The following is a 22,321-nucleotide window of genomic DNA, read 5'->3' as shown; positions in this document are numbered from 1 at the left end:
TGGGATGACCAAGACCGATGAGGACTTCTGCTCCCAAGGAACTTGAAGTCTGAATTAAGTCACTGGCAGAGCGATGATGTTTCTGCACAATCCTTTGCTCAGTGAATCATTCAGCCTTGCACAAGGATGTATTAGTTAGGATGCTTTGAGTTGCAAAGAACAGAAAGCCCAGTTCAAATTGGATAATTGGTGGAAGCAGCTGAGTGGTTTGCATAATCAGAAAATGGAGATGTAGGGTAGGTTTCAGGCACACTTTGATCAGGGCTCCAGCTTCAGTTCTTTGTGATTCTCTTGGCTCTGCATTTCTGTTTATTGGCTCTGTTCTCAGGTTGACTCCTTTCATAATAATGCGAGGGCTGCCAGCAGGGCTTCTGTATTGTTCAACACCAGGAGACACCACATTGAATACTCATGCTCCAAGAAGTACAGAGGGGAGCTGTCCAATGCGGTGGTCTGCTGCCGGGACCTCTCAGACCACATGCTTGCTTGTTCACATCTAGGGTGAAAAGAGCTACCATCTCTCCCCAGAGCCATTGAACAGAATTTCTGAGCATTCCTTGGGTTGGATCATCTCAGGACACACCTCTGTGTCTCAAACAATCATTGTGGCAGAGGAAATGGGATAACACTGATTAGCTTAGACCATTCTGGACCCACTCCCGGAATTGGAGATGAGGTCTGAACGAATGAAGGATGCTGCTTGGTGGGAGAGGAATGGAGTAGCTGTTGAGGAGGCAACTACCATCTCTAAGGGGCAGCGTGTAGGAAATGAGTAAGGCATCGTCCCTTCTCTTAAAAACCTCACATTCTTGACGGCTTCCCGAGACTTTGGCAACTGTCAGAGGAAGGGGCGTTTACATTTGCCGAATGCTTTGCACATTACGCGTTTTCTCAGTTCTTACAGTGCCCCTGTCAAGTAGGCATTCCTGTTTTACAAATGAAGAAACAAGTTCAGAGAAGGTAAGTGGCTTGCCAGCAGTCGCACACCTAGGAGGGGAGCAGGGTGTTTTGAGGCTGTGGATCCCACATTTCTTCCTCTCTTTTTGTGACAGTTGTAGAGAAAATAGATCATTAACAGAGACCCTACAAAGCTCCATCTAATGACTCCTCTACAATAAGCAGGGCCTTGGGAGTAGTTACTGCTTTTCATTTCAGGCTTTTATTAGAGGGATCCTGCGTGCTTTTTTTCTTTAACTAACTCTAGATGGGAGGAAAACTCCTCTCCGTGGTCCAGATAAGCAACAGATAATTGAATGAGCTTCTGAGAAAAGCAGAAGCATTGTCAACTTACAATGCATCAGAAGAGATGGTTGCATTCAGATAATTTTACAAAAATCATTTCTCCCTCCTTTTGACTTTGCTGCCTGAGGCTTCCATTTGATTTTGAAGTGCTGGAGTAACTATTATGTAATCACACACAATGCTTCTTTCCTCTGGGCCCCAAGTTAACTCACAGGTTCACAACACAGAATACGTTTTTTGGGAGCATGTTTATATGTAAAGCCAGTGCGATTCCTAAATTACACCACCCAAACAAGGGCAAACAAGCTGGATTTTCTGGTTTTCTCCAGATCTGCAGAGACATAGCTTCCAACAGAGCAGGAACTGCTTTGCAGAAAATCACTTGTGTGCTGATGGCAAAATGTCTGTGTTCATACTCGTTTTTTTAAAAAATTATTATTATTATTTTGCAGGGGGAGATAATTAGGTTTATTTATTTGGAGGCGCTGGGGATTGAACCCAGGTCCTAGTGCATGCTAGGTATGCACTCTGCCACTGAGCTATATACCCTCCCCCTTGTGTCCATACTCTTGCCTGTATCAGTGTGTCTTGTGCTTTGCTGCCAGGCGAAAGGCCCTTGTTTTGTTCATAGATCTCCTGACGTCACTGACTTCCACCCCAGCTGACGTTATTACAGCTTGGGAGAAATGAACAGAAAGAGGGAAATCAAAATGGTGGTTGGTGCCAACTTGACCCGTAAGGTTTTCAACTTAGATGCTGTGCTTTTTGAGTTCTTGTGTTTGCTTCCCCCCCCGCCCCAGGTTATTACTGATGATAATTAATTTACTTATACAAATTTCTATTAAGTTGTCTACTATGGTTTGGGTCTTGGGATCAAGAGTTGACCGAAGTATTAGTCTCAGTTACTAACAGCCTTCAGTGGCTCTCCTCTGACCAGATCTCCTCCCAGTCTGTTCACACCAGTATAATTTCTTGGTTCTGATTCAGGGTGGTCCTGGCAGACTTGTTAAAGAGGAGATGAGGTCTGAGGGTAAAATGCATAGGCTTCAGTGTCAGGTAGAGGCCAGCAAAACGGGGTTGCTGGGCTCATCTAGTTGGCCTTGGGGGGTGACTACTGTGGTTATTAGGGCTGATATTTAGGGGTTATTTGTTGCCATGCATAACGTCGCTTACCCAAGTGATATGACCACCACTGTCATTAAGGCAGCAGGATTCATGGAACCTGGGAGCAAGCCAGCTTCTGTGTGTGTGTGTGTGTGTGTGTGTTTGCACGGACATACGTGTATGTATAGATATGTGTCTTGCTGCCTTTGTGACAGTGATTCTCAAACTTGTCTGCACATTAGAATTGCCTGGCGATCTTCTAAAATTCCAAACCTAGGGCCACACACTGGGCTGAATTAATTCACTGATTCTGGGACTTGGACAAAAGCAATAGTCATTTTTAAGCTCCCCAGGTGCTTCCAGTGTGCAGATTAGTTTAGGAACCACAGGTCTATGAGAATTAATAATGGTAACATCATCATCATCATCTAAAGATGAGTAGGGATAATGGTAATGATAGTGGTCCTAGCCACCATTATCATTTACCAACTGCTGCCTGTATGCCAGGCAGTGTCCTGGGTGTCTAACAAAGAGAATCACATCGAATCCGCATGGCAGCCCTGCAAGACAGCTCTGCAAGTGGTTGGAGAAGGAAAGGAGGGAGTTGTATCTTTGACACTGATGCCAGCTACAGAGTTGCTTAATTCAGAGTGTCAGGTAAAGTCTAGAAAGATGGAGTTGTTGGGCTCCTCGTGTTGATCCCAGAGTGACCACCGTGGTCATCATCGTGGTTGAGATTTAGGGGTTGTTTGTTACCACAGCATAACCTGGCTCATCCTGACGGATGCAACTATCCTTTTAACAACCACAGTAGATTCAGGAGTCGATATGCAAAAGAACATTTTGCAAAGTTATAAATTGAGGATGAGTTTATTTTGGCTTGTGGCTTGGAAAGAGAAATGAATATAGTAAACCAGGCTATTAGTCTTGGGCTGGTTGATTCATCCATCAAAATCACTTTAAGGAATCAGGTTAAATAAATTAATAAAACATTACCTTGTGTTTTTGTAGCACTTTTCTCAATGGAGTACACACGGGGTGTGTGTGTGTGTGTGTGTGTGTGTTTGCATGGACATATGCGTCTTGCTGCCATTGATAGTTTTTTTGGCATATTCTAGAAGGACCATCAGGTTTAAATTGGGCTGTGTATAAAAGCTACAAACAAGAACTAATTCACGTTGAAATCCATATCCAATGTCCATAGACAAGCCTGACTGGAGTCTTGGTGGGTAGTTTGGGTGGGAAGTGTGGGAGGGGTGGGAAGGCTGTGCGTAGCAGAGGGAATAGCATGGGTGAAGGCACAACAGCAGAGAAGAGTATTTATAGGGGCTCTGTAAGTAGTTCAGTATTACTACCAAGAAAGATATCACTCCCTACTCTTAAGGATGGTTGGCAAGTCCTATAAGACCCTCAGTTCTCTACTTGTTTCTTCATCCTTCAGCACACATGTCTGCTAACATTTTTTTCCTACCTTGGAAGAGATTTGTGAGTAATGAAGGGCCAAATAAGGATAATTTTTTTAAAAAGTGAAGTATAGTAGATTTACAATATTGTGTTAGTTTCTGGTGTACACCATAGTGATTCAGTTATACATACATATATATATAAAATATACATATGTAGATATATTCCTTTTTATATCCTTTTTCATTGTAGGCTATTACAAGATATTGAGTATAGTTCCCTCTGCTGCACAGTAGGTCCTTGTTGTTTATCTAGTTTAAATGTAATAGTTAGTGTCTGCAAATCCCCAACTCCCATTTTATCCCTCCCCACCCCTTCTCCCTCGGTAGCCGTAAGTTTGTTTTCTATGTCTGTCAGTCTGTTTCTGAGCACTCAGCCACCGTGACAGACAGCCTTCTAAGTCTCAATACTAAAGCAGCACATTTCACAAACTAAGCTAATCTGTAATGTACATTTTTTTCTTACCACTTAAGAGTTTACCAACACTGTGGACCTATTAGATTTAACTGTATGGAACTGCTGTTTTTTAGAGTAAAAAGTGGTTGCATACTAGTAACTTTATATGTTCCATCTGTTATTTTAGTTAACTCTCATGATAACAGTGAGTTAGGTGGTGGTTGTGCCCATTTTGTAGATGAGTAGTCTAGTGTTTTAGATGGTGCTTAGGCACTGATTGGATTAATATTTTCTCCCTGTAGAGAGAAAGGAGGGGTGGGAAGCAAGCAAGACAGAGTGACTCATGCATGTCAATGTGGAGGTCTCATCCTGGCTCCATCTCTTAGTAGCTTTGTGACCTCTAGCAAAATACTTAAATTCTTTGTACCTCACCTGAATTTTCTCACTTGAAAACTGGGAGCAAGAAAATCTTCCTTAGGATGTCATTATAAGGATTGAATTATAAAATGAGTGGAAATCATTTTGTTCAAAACTGGCTGAAACGAAGCCATTGATCAGAGGTGTTGGCGGTAATAGTTCCTTCTGTCATTATGTATTTCAGACCAAACCCGTGTCTCTTTCCTCTGACTGTGGTGTTTCTGGAAAACACACACAACATCGTTTTTCAATGGTATCAGTAAATTAGTGACCCTTGACATAATTAGACATTCTTTTTTTTTCCAGCTAGTTTCCCTCCAGCTCCGATGGGGTGCCTTATAAAGTGGATGGAACAGCAGATTAACCTCTGTCTGGGTTTCTGGGTCACAGGTGGGGGCGTCCACCCAGCCCCTCCTCTCCCTCCCATTCCTCTGGCACCATCCCATTTCTGATTTTATAATGTCTCGTCGTCACCTTCAGGGACCCCCTCCTGGCCCAGCTGCAGTGGTGGTGGGCATGTGGTTCCTGGAATACTGAGGGGTCCTGCTGGAGTGGGGTCTGTCTGCTCTTCCCCTCTGCTTTGTCAGGTGGGCAGGGGGAGGTGTGACTTTCATGGAGGGTGTGCCTGTCAAAGCTGAAAATGCCTAGAGGCTACTGAGCCGCACAGAGGCTAAAAGAGCACACATCCTCTCAAGTCCTCTTAGATTTTTCTGCAGCCAGCTGTTCTCGAAATGGGGCTGTGGGCTTTGGGCTGAGACCTGCTTACAGCATCAGTACACTCCGTGGACCAGCCTGTCCCTCTTGGGAAAAACTTGGCCTCAGGACAGTGCTTGGGAGGGAGAAGTGAAGGCGTGCGGGAAGTCTTTCTTTTCCTCTTTTCACGTTCATGTTCTGGCAAGAAAACACGCTCTTTATTTCTGTCGCCTGTATCAGCGGCAGATTCCCCAACTGAACTCCTAAGCGTTGTCCTGGCTTCGTCATACTTGAGCTTTTCCGGCTGCAAACAATTTTGCTTCTCCAGTTGACAGGGACTCTAATAACTCCAGGTGGTGAATGGGCGGTGGGGAGTACAGTTCTGTAGAAATACAGCTCTAACGCAGTACAAACACAGAGAGGGGAAATGGGAAGCTTGTCAAGAGGGAAGTGCTGGATTAAAACATTTTACCTTTATTGACATTGAAGAAACCAGGACACTTGTTAAATACTTTATGGTGTCGCCTCATGGCCCAGTACATACGCATTTTAGAGCCTTTAATAACAAGGTGGCTGAGGTACGTTTCTTAAGGAAAGGTGATTAAGATAAATTGTTGAGATGAAACATAGCCGATTTCCATTCAGACTATGAACCATTTTTAAAATAAAAATATATGCATTATCTTTATACAGTGAGAGACATAGAAGAAGCATTTGAAAGTGTGCCCACATAGTGTGGGAGGTTGGATCATAGGTTTTTATATTTTGTTCCTTTTGTTCATCTGTATTTTGAAATTTTTTTTATGCAGTCAACATGTATTTTTCGTATAATCAGAATGAAAGAAAGGTAGAGGGGGTCAGGAACCTCCCTTTTTTAACCCAGTCATTCCACATATTTATTGAGGGTCTGCTAGGAGCTGGGTGGGCACAGTGACGGATAGCCCTGGCCTCTGCTTTCACTGAGCTGACATTGTAGTGAGAGGCTTTTTTTTTTTATTTAAAATATTTTTTAAGCTCAAAAATAAAAACTGCAAGTTGTGATAAGTGCTTTGAAAGAAAAAAAGCCAGTGACATACCAGGAAATGACGGAAGGGAAGGTTGACTTTAGGAAGGATGAGGGGACCACTTTGAGGAGGTGACCCTTGAACCTGGAGGCCAAGAAACAGCGATGGGAAGAGGCTGGAGAGTATATACGAGACACAGAGAAGGACCAGCAGTTGCAAGTGAGTCTCCTGCCTTCCTGCAGGTCCCTCAGAGAGCTGGTGAGACCAGGACAGGAGCTGGCCACTTGTGAGAAACGTGTTACGCGTATTGTGGGAATACGGCCATTAGGAAAACGTAATGGCCCCTGGGAGATTGGTTAATGTTTTGCTAAATAACAGGAATTAGGTGTTGGGTTTGAGCTGTTGGTTTTGTACTCTGGTGCTATCTGAGTAGCAGCTCTGATGTCCTCTTTTACGATGGGCAGGTTTCAAGCGCTGCCCAGGGATTCCCAGGCCTCCTTCCCCTTCCCCTTCTGCCTTCTTTAAATTCACCCGCTGAATGGATGCTCCTCGGTAAGGCATGACCCGGGAGTCTTAGCCCTTAGCCTGGGCTGTGGTGGAAATATTTGGGAAGGTGCCTCTTTGTTTCTGGGTTCAGTATTCATTCATTCCTTGAAGAGGAGGAGGGAAGCAGCTGGGAGAAGTCCCTGAATGTTAGATTGAGGACTCAGACTGGATACAGAGGCAACAAGAACTATCATCTAGGTGCTTACAACATACTGAATGGTGTGTTTCACTTAATGATGGCAGCAACTCTTCAGAGTCCTCTCTAAGAGCATTTGGGCCAGACACATCAAGACTCATAACATTCAGATCCTTTGACCCAGTAATTACAATCCATGGGACTTATGCTGAGGTCATCATTTTTTTAATGGGGAGAAACCAAGAAAACAGTGAGGTCTATAACAGAAGTCATAGCCAGTAATGACACATTGTTTTGGGGTTTTGAACATATTTTCCTATATAGATTTATGAGGGCTTCACAACATTCCTGTAAAATAGGTTTTTATGCCCATTTCACAGATGAGGAATGGAAAGTTAGATGGAGTACCCTGATTCACTCTGGCAGGTTCAGGCTCTGAATCCCAGCACGTGCAGTGTCACCTGGTTGGGGTGCCCAGAAATAAAGGAAAATGGTGGGTGTTAAGGAAGCACAGGGAAGGAATCCAAGACTGAAAATAACTGTTGAACTTAATGCATGTTTAGTTCTGTCTCACGTGTCGTATAGATTTTATTTGAACTAATCCTTACAACAGACTCGGGGGGAAGCTGAGGCTCTGAGAGGTTGATTAAGTTGTGAAGGTTGGCTTCAGACCCTGGCAGGGCTAAACCCACAGCTTCCTGGTGCTTTCAGCTCTGCACAAAAATGTGCCCTCTGCTTCACAAGAATGCATTTCTCAAAGAGTGAATAGATGAATGAAGGAATGAATGGATTAGGTGGGTTAGGGCTTGAGAACCAGCTCCCATAGAGAATGAGACATCAGGATGCCCACGGGTGATAGGTTCTTTTTGATAGCTCTGCAGTTTCTACATGCAAAACAGTTACCCAAGCCTCTCTCACGAGAGCTGCAGCTTCGCTGGTCCTTGAGGCCACACTTTTCCAGTACCCTTCACCTAAAGGTTCTCTTTCTTTGCTCATCTGATTCCTTGCAAAATGCTGTGAGCCAAAAAAGTCTCGTGGAAGCCAGGCGTGTAGGGTGTGGACATTGAGCAACTGAAGGAAACTGAGCTAGTTCAACATGATGACATATTCTGCAGCCATGAAAATGATGAATGTGACTGTAGAAATATGAAGCACTGGGAAATAGTTGCACAGATCTGAAGGTATCAATTGAAGCAGTGTGCATTTACACGGATAAAGGCTGGAAGAGAACAGGAAGGAAGACTGCGTAAAGGTTTTGGGGTTGGATGGTGTAACCATCCAGTTCATCTTCTCAGCTCGGAACCTTAGGGTCATGCCACACAGCTCCTGCTTTTTCTTGCCCTAGGTGCAGCAAACTCTTGAGGATTCTACATCAGTAAGTATCTTAATTCTGGTGCCCATTCTTCCTCTCCACTGCCAGGTTCCTAGAACAGGCTCTTATTACCTCTCGCCTGGACCCCACAACAGTTTCACTGATCTACTGGCCTCCATTCTCTCTCCCCTGTTGAACACTGTCGTCAAGTGATCTTGTTATAAAACACATCTATCTGATTATGTCTCTCCCTTGCTTCAAAGCGTCTGTGTACTTGTGGTTGCCTTCAGGAGGCAAGTTCAGACTCCTTAGCATGGGGCAGGCAGAGGTCCTTCACAGTCTTACCACCCCAGTCATACCCCTAGAATGTCATGAATGCTCTTCCTCTGCCCATGTGCCTTCTCTTCTTGGCCCTTCCCCCATCTCTTCAAGACCAAGCTCATCCTCTCTGAAGCCTTCACAGCCATCCCAGGGAGATGGTTGGTTTCTCCACCCTCCTAAACTACAACAAATCATGTTGTGTTGTAATTGTGAGGTTACAGCCCTTCCTTTCACTAAATTTTGAGGCCCTCTAGGGCAGGGATCACATGGCTTACTGTCCATCCTCCACCCTAAACCCTCAGCGTGGTGCCTAGGACATAGTAAAGGGGCAGAAACGTGTAATCGAATGACTCAGTGACTGATTTTGTGAAAAGCAAAAGAGGAAATGCAAGTAAAGGGCTTATAGTACAGTGCCTGGCACATAGTAAGGACTCAAAAAAAAGTGCTAGCAAGCCACAGTGATTAAATCATCATCAGAGCCTGCTGCTCTTATGTAAACATCTCTTTTTTTTGGCATCCTTCTGCTTGTTTTTTCAACATTAAACTTTGACCTCAGCTGAAATGTGATTACATTCATGCAGAATGATGAAAGGATCGTGGAAGAATAAATTCAGCACTTCTCTTAGGGTCTTGTTTTCTGTTCCCTCTTTCAGGACATCCGTCCATTGGGTAGTGGTAGAGCTTACTGGTGAGTTCTTACACAGGCTAGGAACAGCTCTAGGGCTGATAAGGAGAAAGTGCCTCTGAAAGGAGCAGTCCGTCCTCCTTACAGGACTCATCCTATGTCACGGTTACCACTCATCGAGTGGACTGTTTCTTTTTGCTGGACTGTAAGTTCCTTTCAGACCAGCATCATGTCTATGTTGCTTCCCAGAAATAAAATTAGGACCAGTGGATGAAAGTCATCGAGCATCAGATTTCTGATCCTTGTAAAAGAAGAGGTTCCTCACAATGAGGAGACTGACCACAGCAATAATGAGCTCCCCATAATTGGGTATATTTGAGCTAAACTGGATGTTCATGTGTTAAGGACATTATAGAAGAGATTTCTGCTCTTTGTGGGATATTGGGTCACAGGTGTGTGGTTACTCAGAGCTCATACCTAAGGGACCAAGCAGGTGTATGAACTCTTCTTCTGGTTCAAATAGAGGACAGGGGGTTAGTATGGACCAGGGTTAAGAGTGGGTGTCAGTGTGTCAAACAAATGGACCAGAGTTCTTGGATTGTGAACACTGTTCTGTCAGCATCATCGCTTGCAAACATCAGCTCCCTCAGTTTAGTTGAAACTGATGAAGATTATAATGGATCTAGTGTAGAACCCCCAAATCATCATTAAGTATGATAATTAGGGTAAAAATCGGAGGCCTAGGACTCTTGCCCTTAGTGAGTGCCTTGAAAAAAGCCACCTGCTCTCTCCATAACTCTTTTAACACATAAATCTTTGTAATATGGTCCATATCACTTGGTCTCCATATAACTAAAGAGGAAGACAGAAGGCTAAATAATGTTAAAGACCGCCTTTCTGTATTTGGGGCAAGGAGTGATTTCCTGGCTACATGTGGTAAGGCCCAGATAGTTTCTGGGATCTCACTGAATTGACTAGAACAAGGGTTCATAATCACGGTTTCATAGATAGGCTTCCTGAATCCAAGAATCTGAAATTGTGTGTAAGTTTGTGTACCTATGTGCATTTTCCTGCAGAGAAAAGCGCATACTTTTATGGGATTTTTCAGTAGGGCTCTTGACCCTAAAATATGTAGGACCATTTACCTCTGTAGTAATGATCCGCTCAGCAGTCAAACTGGAAATATCCCCGGGAGAGGTAACATTGTAATCATTTGCCCTTTAGTGTTAATGAAAAAAAATCTGAGTTTCATAACAGAATGGGCTAGCTCGATCGGATGTTCTGATTTTGTACATAAATAGCGAGCATTTATGTTCAGAGTGAAAGGGGAGTTAGGGAAGAATGAAGAAGCTGCGCCCTCTGCCACATCTAAATTCTCTGTCCATCAGACATTTTTGCCCAGAGCAGACCTCAGAACAAAGTCTCGTTTATCTGAAAGAGCTATGCGTGACACCGTAGAAGTCTCAAGTGGCGCCTGATTTCTGTTCCTAGAATGGTCATTTAATACCTCCCAAGGGCGTCTCCAGGATACCATCGCAGATTATAACCGTGTACCTCTCGGCTCTGGGAGCCTGCCAAGCGCATCTGCCGTGTCTGGGAGTGTGAGGCTCAGTACCTGGCGGAGGGTGAGAGGCGGTGGGATGTGGCAACCTCGCTGGATTCAGCTCAGAGTCCTGAGTCGCGAGTTCCAGTTCCTGCCATTTCTGAGCTTGCTGACCTGAGGCAGGTCACTGTCACCTCTGAACCTCAGTTTTCCATCTGTAAAACGAGAAGGCTGTAAGACCCCGACCCAACCAGATATCATCTCCGCGCAAAGGTGCTGCCCCTTTAAGGAGGGCGGGGGAGCGGAGGAGGTGGCCGCGCCCCCTTCCTCTCCTCGTGGCGCCCTCCCGACCACCTGTCTCTGTTCTCGCCCCGCCCCCTTGGGGAGGAGCGGGGGAGGAGGGGGCGGGGAAGGAAGGCTGAGGATTTACCTTGCGGGGCGGGCGCGCGGCGCATGCGCACGGCCGGACAGGTCCGCGGCGCCCTCACTTCCTGGCATTCCCCCCTCCCCCTCCTCGCCGTTACCCTGTACATCCGGGTCACTTGCCCTCCCCGCTCGGAGCCGCTGCCGCCGCCGTCGCCTGGCTCGTCGCGGCTCCGCTACAGGGGCAGGTGCGGAGGGCTCCCGGTCCGGCCGCCGCCGCTGCCCCGCTCCGGGCCCGGAGCTCCCCCTAGCGCCGCTGAAGAGCCGCCGCCGCGGCTCGAGGAGGGCGGAGGAGCGGGGCTGAGCGAGCCTGTAGGTTCGAGCAGAGGGTGAGTGATTTATTTTGACTGTTTTTCCCTGTTCCCTCACACCGCTCGCTTTCCTGCTCCGCGACCCCATTTTGGCGGAGAGGCGGGTGCGGTGGGGCCGGCGCGGGGTTTCCTCATCCCCTCGCGCGGAGGGCCCGCCCCGGCGCCCACCCCCGGCGCTGCGGCTGCACCTCCGCGGGCGCCCCCGGCCCCGCCTCCGCGACCCACCTCGGCGGCCGCCTCCCCGACCCCCGGCTCCCACCTCCGGGACCCGGCCCCACCGACCCCGGCCCTCATTCATTCGAATCTTCCTTTCTCCAGCCCCTTCCTTCCACTCGTACCTCTGCGCGCGTGCTCGCCGCCCGCTCCCACCCCCGAATCCTGCCGCCGTGACCCTTGATTCCCCGGCTCTTCTCTTCCCGGGTCGACGTTTGCCCCTCACCCGCAGCTCCCACTTCCATCTCCCTTTCCTCCTGGCGGCCGCCTCTCCTTCCCTCCCTGTGCTCGTGGTCCCCAGATCCACACCCCCCTCGGGCTCTGCCACGCCTCGCTCGGGACACCCAGCCTTCCCGGTCACCCGCTTGGAAGTTGGTGTCTTTATTGCCCACCCTCTCCTCCCAACCCCGTCCACCTGTGCGGCCAGAGCGTCCAACTTATATACTGCGTTGACCTTAATTCCCAGCATTTAAAGTCCAGATTCTCAGTCCTAGGGTGTGGTCTTAGTGTGTTTCCAAAACACACGATTTCTACTATAATTACCCAAATCTGTGACTGTCAAACTGTGGTGGAAGTGGTGGTGGTTCTGTGTGTTTTCCTCATGGCTATTCTGGGTCACACCAGATACGTTTTCTCGCTCTCTACTTCTTTTTTTTTTTCCCCCCCTGGAGGAGTATCTATGATGGATTAATTTGCTCTGAATGTAAAATTTGGCAGAAGATTGTTAGTCTTTCGACTCCTCCACATTCCTCCTTGCGCTGTTCCATGACTGATTTGTAACATTACCTGTTAATAGTGTTTGTTGGTGAGACTTTTTCTCGGCTCATCTGCCGACAACAGTTACTGAGTGTCCCCCGGTGTGCGGAATACTGATGGACTACCTGAATTCTTGCAGTACCACGAAGTGCCATTCTGGACAAGACAAAGATTTTTGGCATGTGTTCACACCCCCCTCCCTAAATTTTTTGAGTTTGCCATCTTTTTCCTCCTTAATCTTTACATGGAAAATGTGTATCAGTCAATTTTGTGTTCTTAGAGTCTTGCAGTTTGGCAGGCTGGTGTTTCAGAGGAGGGTTTTATATAGCTGAAGGAATTTCAATCACTTGGGTGTTCAGGGACTTACTGCAAATAATTTTAGACTAACGTACCTCAAGAAAAATAAACTAATCCTTTTAATTCTTTAATTGTATTTAATAATAGAAACAGAAGCTTTGTGTCTGAAACAACTTGATAATTGGGGCTTATTTGATAGCCTGCTTGTAAAGTGTTGCAGTTAACTAAAACTGCCTGATTCAGCATTCATGAAGTGAAATGACAGCACTTTTTCCCCCCCATGTGACATTCATAGTCCATAATAATGAACTCAAAGAAAGGTTCTTAGTCCTGAAGTACACCTACCTGCATGTCAGTGTGATGCAATTGCTATCAATAGTAATAGCATTTTTTTCAACAGCCCTTTCTTCTGAGGAGCTGGTATTATAAAAAGTGCTTGGTGGCTGTTTGTCCCCTTTTACATCTTGGATAACCAGTCTAAGTAGTAAGAGTCTTAACTTATAGTCAAGATTTTTTTTTTTTTTGGCAGAGTCATTTTGCTACATAGATTTTTTTAATTTCTGAAAACTTTCTCAGTTATATAGCTGTCTGAGAGGAAATTCTTGCTTTGTAAAATGTAGGATATATAGTATGAACTCTAGAGTATTTTTTTTTTGAACTCTAGAATATTTGATAATTGGATAGAGGCTAGATTTTTTTCCTCTTTCAGGAAAATGATTGGTCAAAGGGAGGCTTGATGAGTAAATTGACCCTAGTCTCCCCAGAAGAAATACAATTTCAGATGCTGAGTAAAACTAAGTGAATGTAGTTTATTTCTGATAGATTCTAGGTGACATTTAACATAATCAAATATAAGATTTATTTCTCTAAACTTTCCCCACCAAAATGGGTAAAAAAATTTATATGTTAGTGTCACTGTTGAGACTATTTGACTCATTTGAAATGGTCATTTACCTGTACTTAGTAATTGATTGAGCAGTATAGAGTAATGTTTATTTCATTTAATCCTAGTCTCTTTGGGGAACGTATTGGACTGTTACTTACTTGAAGTGACTTAAGTCATCAAGTATTGCTGCCCTTACTGTTAGAGCCTATAATTTGCTCTTTCACTGTTTAAGGAAAACAAAATTATAAAATTTTGAAATATTTAATTACATTGTTAATGGCATGTCTACTATTACTTTTGATCTCTCCTTTTCTGTTACTACACCAGACTTTAGCACAGCTCTTGTTTGGTGCACAGTGGATATGCAGTAAATGTTTTGACTAATTGAATGGAAAGGTCAGAAGAGTTACACTATAACGTTGTGTAATTATGTGGCAAAAGTTTTGGAGGAGGATGTTGATTGCTCTCAACTGCAGTTCTCTTAAGCAGCTTGTACATTTTGAGGATTGTTATATTTGATTACTTAAACTGCTTTGAAATCTTTGGGGAGAAAGTAACAGTAGACATATCATTTTGTGTTATACTTTAGCTCACTGAATGAATTTGTTCACTTAGAATGAATATTTGATGTGTATCTTGTCAGCATTCATGAGCAATAGTCAATTCAGATAATTTCTTTTTTATTTAAAGTTTCTGAAAGTCAGCATAAAAATTCTTGAATGTGGGAACTCATCCAGTTTCTTTAGGGGGAGGGTAATTAGGTCTGTTTAATTTTTTTTTTAATGGAGGGACTGGGGATTAAACCCAGGACCTCACGCTTGCTGAGCTTGCACTTTGGTGCTTGAGCTATACCCTACCCCCATTATCCAGTGTTATGATAAGTTCACTAAATTAGGTTAATTTTTCAAGAAATATTTTTTCACATTGCAGAAATGGAAGGCATAATCCAATACTGTGGCAGTGGTTACTTAATATTTCCATGGTGGCGTTGATAACGTTAATAATAACTAACAGTTACCTAGCATTTACTACTTGCTGCTTGCCAGGCAATGTTGTAAGACATTTAATCTGTATAACACCCTGATACTAATAGGTGTTAGCATTTCCATCTTGCAGACTAGAAAACTAAGGTTAAGTAACTAAAGTGACACAGCTACTCAGTAGAAGATAGGGTCTTGGCTCTTAATTATTATGCTGAAAAAGTGAATCCCTCTATGCCAAGTTCTGTATATACATTAAGTTAGTTTTTTGACAACCCTGCACGGTATAGGTTAATTCCTAGTTAAGTCTTAATTAACATTAGGAAAGTAAGGCTCAAGGAATGTGGGTAACTTGTTCAAGTGCCTGCCCAAGTAGGATGAGGAAGGCTGGCATTTAAGCCCAGGCCCCTGTGACTTATAGTCTTTACTGAAATTCTATTTCAGAGTACTAATTTGAAGTGTTATATTTTATATTATATATTTAGAAGGCATACTTAAAACAGCTAATCTTGAAACTTTTTCAGCTGCCACAGGGTGGGTAATGTTCACTTGTCTCTACGCTGTGAGCATATACAGGATTATAATTTCCTGCTTACTAGCTGTAGCTCCCCCCCTTTCCCACTCATGCAAGTATATTGGAATGCAAATGAGTGACATTTGAAAAACTTTTCAAACAAGGAAATCATTCTTAGAATTTTGATTCTTTAAATACATGCATTTCTTATTCCACATCCTGATTATAGTACCATGGGTGAGAATGGCTGTTTTCAGATACTGGGTGATTTTGTTTAAATAAAAGACCTAGTGCAAAAATATATTTTTGTTGCTATTTAATTTATTTTGAAAAGATAATGTTTAGTGGTACTGCTGTGTGCAACATTGTGAAGCTTTCAGTCCTGTAGGGTTATTATCTGCCATGCAGGTAATCTCTATCTGATGTATTGTAGTTGGTGCATTATGTCTGGTATATATGAAATCTACATTGATAGACACTTTTTGCTGTGTCTATATATGCTCTGCCTAAAATCCTTCCAGTCATAAATTGGCTTGTTCTCAGATAATCCAAATTACATTGAATGCTAAGGTCAAACAATTTCAGAAAATATTTACTGTGAAAAAATATAATGACTTGTTCCCAGATATTATTATTTGGGATTATTTATGCCATTTCTCTATTCTTAGGACAATGGAGAATTGAAGGCACTAATTTAAATGAAGTCTGAGATTGACTAGGTCTTGAAGTGGACTTTTGTAGTTTGTTGACTTATGATTTTTTTGAGACATTCTTTAGTATATATGGGCAAGAACATTGCATTTAAGCCCTGATTTGCTCTTGTCTGATAGTGTGGAGATTCTCAGATTATCTATAAGATAGAGATAATACTATCTCTGCTAAGTGCCTCACAACAGTCTTGTGAAAGTTTTGTATTAATTTCAAATGCAACGTAATAAGAAAGGAAGAATAATAATTGTATTGAAGCAGTGCATTTTTAAGTCGAATGATCATTGAAAAATTTTTTGGCTTTGATCGTCTATTTCTTTGACATTTGGCATAATATTTAGTATATGAATGCCATTAATTATCCAAATAGTTACTGAGGACACAAGCAGGATTATAAGCAGTGAATAAATGTTAGTTTTACAATAGAAGAAAAGATAGAGAAAAACAGACAGGTAGCTGTTCAGCAGGTAGCTAATCTTATTTTATGAGTCAGATAAACATCTAGGTAGCAGTGCCATCTAAACTAAGGTCTGAAGAGTGGACCAGTAGTCACTTGAGCAAAAGGGACAATGCATGGGCCTAGGAAGAGGAAGGGGCAGAAAGGAGATAAGAGAGGTCCTGTACGTCTTAGAAATGGTTACTGGTACTGTGTGGCAATAATACAAGTTATAAAGGAGGTGGGAGAAAGAGGTTGACAGTAAGTAAACTGTAAGGCTGGCTGCCTGAGTCATGTTAACAAGTTTAGGTCAGTTTGGATTAAAGGCTAGGGGAAACTGTTACAGGGTTTTAAAGGGGGAGAGAGTGAAATACTCATTTGTCTTTTCGAAAGATTATTCTTAGAGCTTTTGGAGAATGGATTGAAAGGTGAAGTAAGATTGAATACAGGTAAGCAAGTTAAGAGACTGTTATTACTAAGGTTTAGAAAAGAACTGACAGTGATCAGTACTTGAGTATTGACAATGGAGGGATGATGCTAAATCTATAGGATTTGATGATTTACTGGTTGTGGGCTCCACTGAGCCCATGATTTTGTGTCGAGTGGTAGAGTAGAGGATGAGTTTCCACAAAGGGCTCACTACCACTTTTTCATGTAAAGTTGAGATGCTGCTGGGGCTAAGGCAATATAGATATATTCTCAAATATGCATTTTCAGTTGATTCTCCATATTGTTAGTCATTGCATTTGAGTTGACCTACCTTAAAGTAGGACTGTCAGGCTGGAACTCATGAGGCCTCCATGAGTCAGACATTCAGTTTCCACAGGAGCCCAGTAGCAAGCTGATAGCTGCTTATTAACAAAAGGAGTGTGCCTGATTGCTATGTCAGGGAGGCAAAGGGTCCAGAACCCCCAGGGGCACCTCCAGAGGCACCTTTGTCAGAGGCTCCAATCAGATTAAAATCAGGAGTCACAGAGACTTGACCTAAAAATGGTTATTAGGGTTGTGGAGCCCCAAGGGACTAGCACTTTTCTACATGCAGCCCTTCCTGATTGGGAGAGTCCCCTCTGGCACTCACAGGATGGGGAAGTACAACCATATACCACATCAACTCCTACTATCCATTGGGATGGATGTAGAGGCATTAGCAAGAGGACACTGAGTTGGCCCAAAGAGCCCCAGCCACAAGGTGACTTCATTTCCCTTCCCTACCTATTTCCTGCCCAAATCCTATTAGCTGAATCTGGAAGTCCCTCCCTCTGTGGGACAAGGTAGGAGGGTGATAACCTGGGTGCCTATATCCAAGAGAGCCATAAAACTTTTAAGTCCCTCCCTAAAGTTTCCTGGGCAGCCTCTGAGGGGTATGTATGGCCTTCCATCCCTCTTGGGGGCCAGGGAGACCTCAGCCCTATCCTTTATCATTTTTTTCTGTAAAGCAGAAGAGTTTGGGGGTAGAAGTAGAGAAGGATGGTGGGGCACGGAGGGAGAGAGCAACTCTGTACCAGTAATCAAGGCTTTGTATTCACTTTTGGTCATTCCCTGGTAGTTCAGTCAAAGGAACTTCTAATACTTTTGGTCCATCTGAAGCTCTGTATTGGCAGCAAGGTCATCATTACTTACACAGTCTACTTTAGCTTTGGGTACTCTGGGTCAGCAATCTCAGCCTTTCACCTGGAGACACAGGGCTTTTTGCCCATCGTCATAACACATCCTTTCCTCTGCCAGCCCAGGGGAGAATGAATAACAACCAAGTCACCATTTCAGTGCCTGATTTCAATCCCACTTCTCACTGCTCAGTTTCTAAATATTAATCCAACTCTTTTCTTAACAGGGCAGTGGAGATCCTTATTCTCACCTTCTCTCCACTGACCACTAGGATCACTTGCCAATCCCAGAGTGTCTTCTCATTTCCCAGAACTCTGTCTTTAGGGGCCTTTATCCTCTCTCTCCTAGAAAGTCATGGCTCTGTCAGCATCCCATTCTTGTTGCCAAAACTGTCCAGAACCATGATGATCTGAGATCTTATCCTGCTTGAAAGCTAATGAGTTACTCTGGCACATTTTCATGGATGCTAGTAGACCTGAGGCTCCTGTGTAGAAGATGAAGGTCAGTTTATTACTCTCAGTAATAACAGTAGCCAAAGTATCAACATTTGTACAGGTTTCCTGATCCTCAGGCACACATAGTGGGCCATGTTATTGGAGAGAAACCCTCTGTTTACGGAAGCTATAACTTTTATAATGAGCAGTAAGCTACCTGTCCTTTGCTCTAGAGGGATACATCATATTTATTATACTGATCAAATAAGCATGCCTGTCCTTTGCTCCAGAGGGAGATACTGTCTTTGTCTTTGAAGGCTATTTGCTACACAGATGTCCCTGAAAATATAGTCCAGAGCAAAGGGCAGTTGGTACCTCTGCTTGCAACACATTAAAAATAGAGAATTGTTTCTCAGCATATGTAAATTATACCTCAATAAATCTGATTTTAAAAAGGTAACTGGCATGTATTAAGAATATAATATGTATTATTATTGGTGTTCATCTCCTTGATCTGTTTTTGAGGGCAAACCTCTGCAATGATTTTGGTGAAATTTTGAAGTTAATTTCCTCCAATGTAAGTTACTAACTAATAACATTTACTCAGTAAGTAATGTCTAACTTGTTTATATGTCTCTTGATTTGAAAAAAACCATACATGGTCTTTGAAGAATTTCAGGAATATTAGATCAAAGTGAAATAGGAGAAAACTACCTTGGGTTAAAAGGAATGAGATTACCTTGCTTTTGTTTATGTTAAACTACAGTTCTCTACTTAAAATTCTAGCAGATTCTAACAAAGAGGACAATGTTAATTAAATATAGCGTTTTTAAGTGAGCCTTCTTTTTCTTGAGATCTTGAGACAGTATAGATTTAGGGGGGTAAGAGGCTAGCGTAGCTAGTTGGAGGGAGGTTTAAACCTGCAGTATTTCATTCTTTTTTTTTTAAAGGATAAGGCTCCATTTTTATCACTTTGCATTTTCTAAATCTTCCCTTCCAGTCTTTTTTTTTTTTCTGTAAACAAGCATTCTGAGAGTATTTTTTTTTGAACTACTTTACTTGCTAAAAATTGTTACATTTGACCTTTTTTTGACTTAAGTATTTAATGTGTTCTGATATTAAAGTAAATATATTTGCCAGGTTGTTTTTAAATGTAACAAGTCAGCTTCATTTATTCCATTCATTTGGGTTAAAGTGTACATGGATTTATAGACTTGGAAATGTAAAATAATGTTATAGCTATGGTGGTACCAGTAATAAGTTTAGTGGGTAAACCTGAAAATGAAGGGCTGAAGCATTTTGGAAATAGTATTTGAAAAGTGGGACTTCCTATATTAAAATGTGAACATAGTTAAACTAAAGCTTTTCCTTTTTATTTATAGAACAGTATGTTGAAGCAATAGTCAAAATATGTAGCCTGGGGTTGGCAACCCTCTGAAATGGGTGTGCCTAAGTTCCATTATAGTATGTGTCATGGTGACAACTGGCCAGTGTTCTGTCTTTGGTATGTGTCACTGACCCCTTCTTAGTAGTCTGTTAGCATATTTAATGTGTGTCTTTTAAGAACTTTACTTTAGCTGATATTCAGTTTTCTTTGTTTATAAGCAACTTTTAAAAATAGTGTGTCTTGTTTTATTAAAATCAAATTTAATTTTTTAGACTATTCTCAGTTTGCCTAGTTTGGGTAGGTAGATGGCTTATGCATTTAAATAATTTTTTAAAATATTTAAGCACTTAAAAATTCTTCCTAGTGGAGTTATACAAGCAAAACTTTTTGTGAAGTCCTTTCACTGCCTCTGGTCTCTGAGATCCCATCTAGGATTTTATTTGGGCTTCACAAGTAAGAAATGAAAGAACAGTTTTTTTAAAACTGGTTTTACTGTATTATGGAAAACTGCCTTCAGGTCGTAAGTAGAGTTAAACAGGTGCTCAAAGACAATTTATTCCCGGCACTTTTTGCCCCTTGTAGCAAGGTCACATTGCACATCAAGGCTTTTTTTGGTAGGGTGGGTGGGGTGGTAATTAAGTTTATTTATTTTTTAATGAAGGTACTAGGGATTGAACCTGGGACCGTGTGCTTGCTAAGCATGCACTCTACCACTGAGCTCTGCCCCCTACCCTCGAGGCTTCTTAACTAATTCCCTCATTCCCTGCACCTAATCTTTATACACTCTCTTTTCCCTCATCCTGTAAAATGGAAACTGAAAGAAACCTTTTCATAAGTTGATTGAGGATACTGGAAAAGAGACTGCTAGGAACTATTCATTACTTGCATAGTAGTGTATAAATTTAAATATCTAATATGTTCTGGTATTTCATAAAGATATTTACCAAATTGTTTCCAAAAGTACAAAGAAGTCATCTTCATTTATTCCATTCATTTGGATTAAAGTGTACATGAGTTTACCTTCAGTCCCTCTCTGTTTAGATATGATCTGTTTAGATGTGAATTCCTATCCAGAGAGTTCTGGAGCAGGCTTTGGGTAATTCTGCTTTCTTTTGTAGTCTCTGGTATAGGAATGTACAGATACATAATATATATGTATGTTTGTTTTTATATAGCTTTATTCCTATTATAACCCTGTATAGCCAGATATATAATTAATATGGAAGAAGCAGATGACTTTTTTTTTTTTAAGTCTTAGTAAATATGTGGGGCTAATAGCTTATTTGGTCAAACAGATTTATTTCCATGACTCTGAAGTACTCTACAAAAAAGTAGAAAGTAAAAATCACCTATAGTCCTGATGATGGATATAAGTGTTGTTCTGTGTGTTATTCTGATATGCTATTTTAATGTATATTTTCTTTTAATACAGTTTTGTTATAGCACTGATTTTTAACTTTGGTATCTAGAAAAAAAAACAGTAATTCCTTCAACAAACATAACCATGTGCTAACTTTTTTTTCTGCTGTTGTTTTAAAAACAGTTTTACTGAAGTATGCATATCATAAAATTCACCCATTTTAAATATGCAGTTCAATAAATTTTAGGAAATTTACTGAATTTACTGGACCATAGTTCAGTTTTAAAACATGGCCTTCTACCCACTAAGTTTCCTGTTCCCTGTTAGACTTCATCTTCCGCAGCCCCAGGCAACCACTTAACAGTAGTTCCCCTTTATCCATGGTTTCAGTTATCTGTGGTCAACCTGGGTCTGAAAATACTCAATGGAAAATTCCAGAAATAAACAATTCATAAGTTTTAAATTGTGTACTGTTCTGAGTAGCATGATGAAATCTTGTGCCAGTCCCATTCCATCCTGCCCAGGAGGTCAATCGTCCCTTTGTCCAGCATGTCCTGTTCCTTAGTCACTTAGTAGCCATCTGGGTAATCAGATCCACTGTCACACTGTCGCAGTGCTTCTGTTCAAGCAGCCCTTCCTTTGCTTAACTGTGGCTCCAGAGCACAAGAGTGGTGATGCTAGCAGCTCATACATGCCAAAGGGAAGCCACTAAGTACTTCCGTTAAGTGAAAAGGTGAAAGTTCTTGATTTAATAAGTAAAGAAAAAAAGTCATATGCTGGGGTTGCTAAGATCTAAGGTAAGAACAAATCTGTCCATGGTGTTGTGAAGAAGGAAACGGAAATCTGCCAGTTTCGCTGTCACACCTCACAACTGCAAGTTACGGCCACAGGGAGTGATAAGTAGTTAAGATGGAAAAGGTGATCAGTTTGTACACTAAGATATTTTGAAAGAGAGAAAGAGAACACATTCACATAACTCATATTACAGTATAGTTGTTTTATTTTATTATTAATTATTGTTGTTAATCTTTTACTGTGCCTAATTTATAAATTAAACTTTATCATAGGTATGTATTTATAGGCTTGCAACATACCTCCCTTGGATAAAGGGGGAGTCTCTGTAGATTTTTCCTCTTCTGGACGTTTCTTATAAATGAAATCATACAATTATGTTTTTTTGTGTCTGGCTTCCTTCACTTAATGTTTTT

General features: G+C 42.2%; 1 protein-coding gene and 1 long non-coding RNA gene across 14 annotated transcripts in view; one reads left to right on the top strand and one right to left on the bottom strand.

Annotated features, from left to right (window-relative positions):
• The window catches only part of CYRIB (CYFIP related Rac1 interactor B), a 137,844-nt gene that overhangs the window by 44,548 nt on the left and 70,975 nt on the right, over positions 1-22,321 (top strand). For 6 of the 12 annotated variants that reach the window (XM_072949710.1, XM_072949717.1, XM_072949713.1 and 3 more), the window contains exon 1: positions 11,416-11,555. The exons of 5 other annotated variants lie outside the window; for them this stretch is intronic. The gene's annotated coding sequence lies outside the window, so the exon portion shown is untranslated. Of the gene's footprint in view, positions 1-11,415; positions 11,556-22,321 lie in introns of those variants that run through there. One more of the 12 variants, XM_072949715.1, reaches the window with a different exon arrangement.
• On the bottom strand, positions 7,212-11,361 carry LOC140689313 (uncharacterized). Of its 2 annotated transcripts, none has more exons than XR_012064222.1 (3): positions 11,234-11,361; positions 10,876-11,018; positions 7,212-7,463 (listed from the first exon to the last, which is right to left on the bottom strand). It is a non-coding gene; the product is annotated as an uncharacterized lncRNA (long non-coding RNA). The 2 variants fall into 2 exon arrangements; XR_012064223.1 differs by lacking the exon at positions 7,212-7,463 and adding an exon at positions 7,474-8,221.

The sequence above is a fragment of the Vicugna pacos genome, chromosome 25 (genome assembly GCF_048564905.1).
Source record: "Vicugna pacos chromosome 25, VicPac4, whole genome shotgun sequence".
Lineage (NCBI taxonomy): Eukaryota > Metazoa > Chordata > Mammalia > Artiodactyla > Camelidae > Vicugna > Vicugna pacos.
The sequence above is the reverse complement of the archived record's forward strand: the minus strand, read 5'-3'. Positions and strand labels throughout refer to the sequence as shown.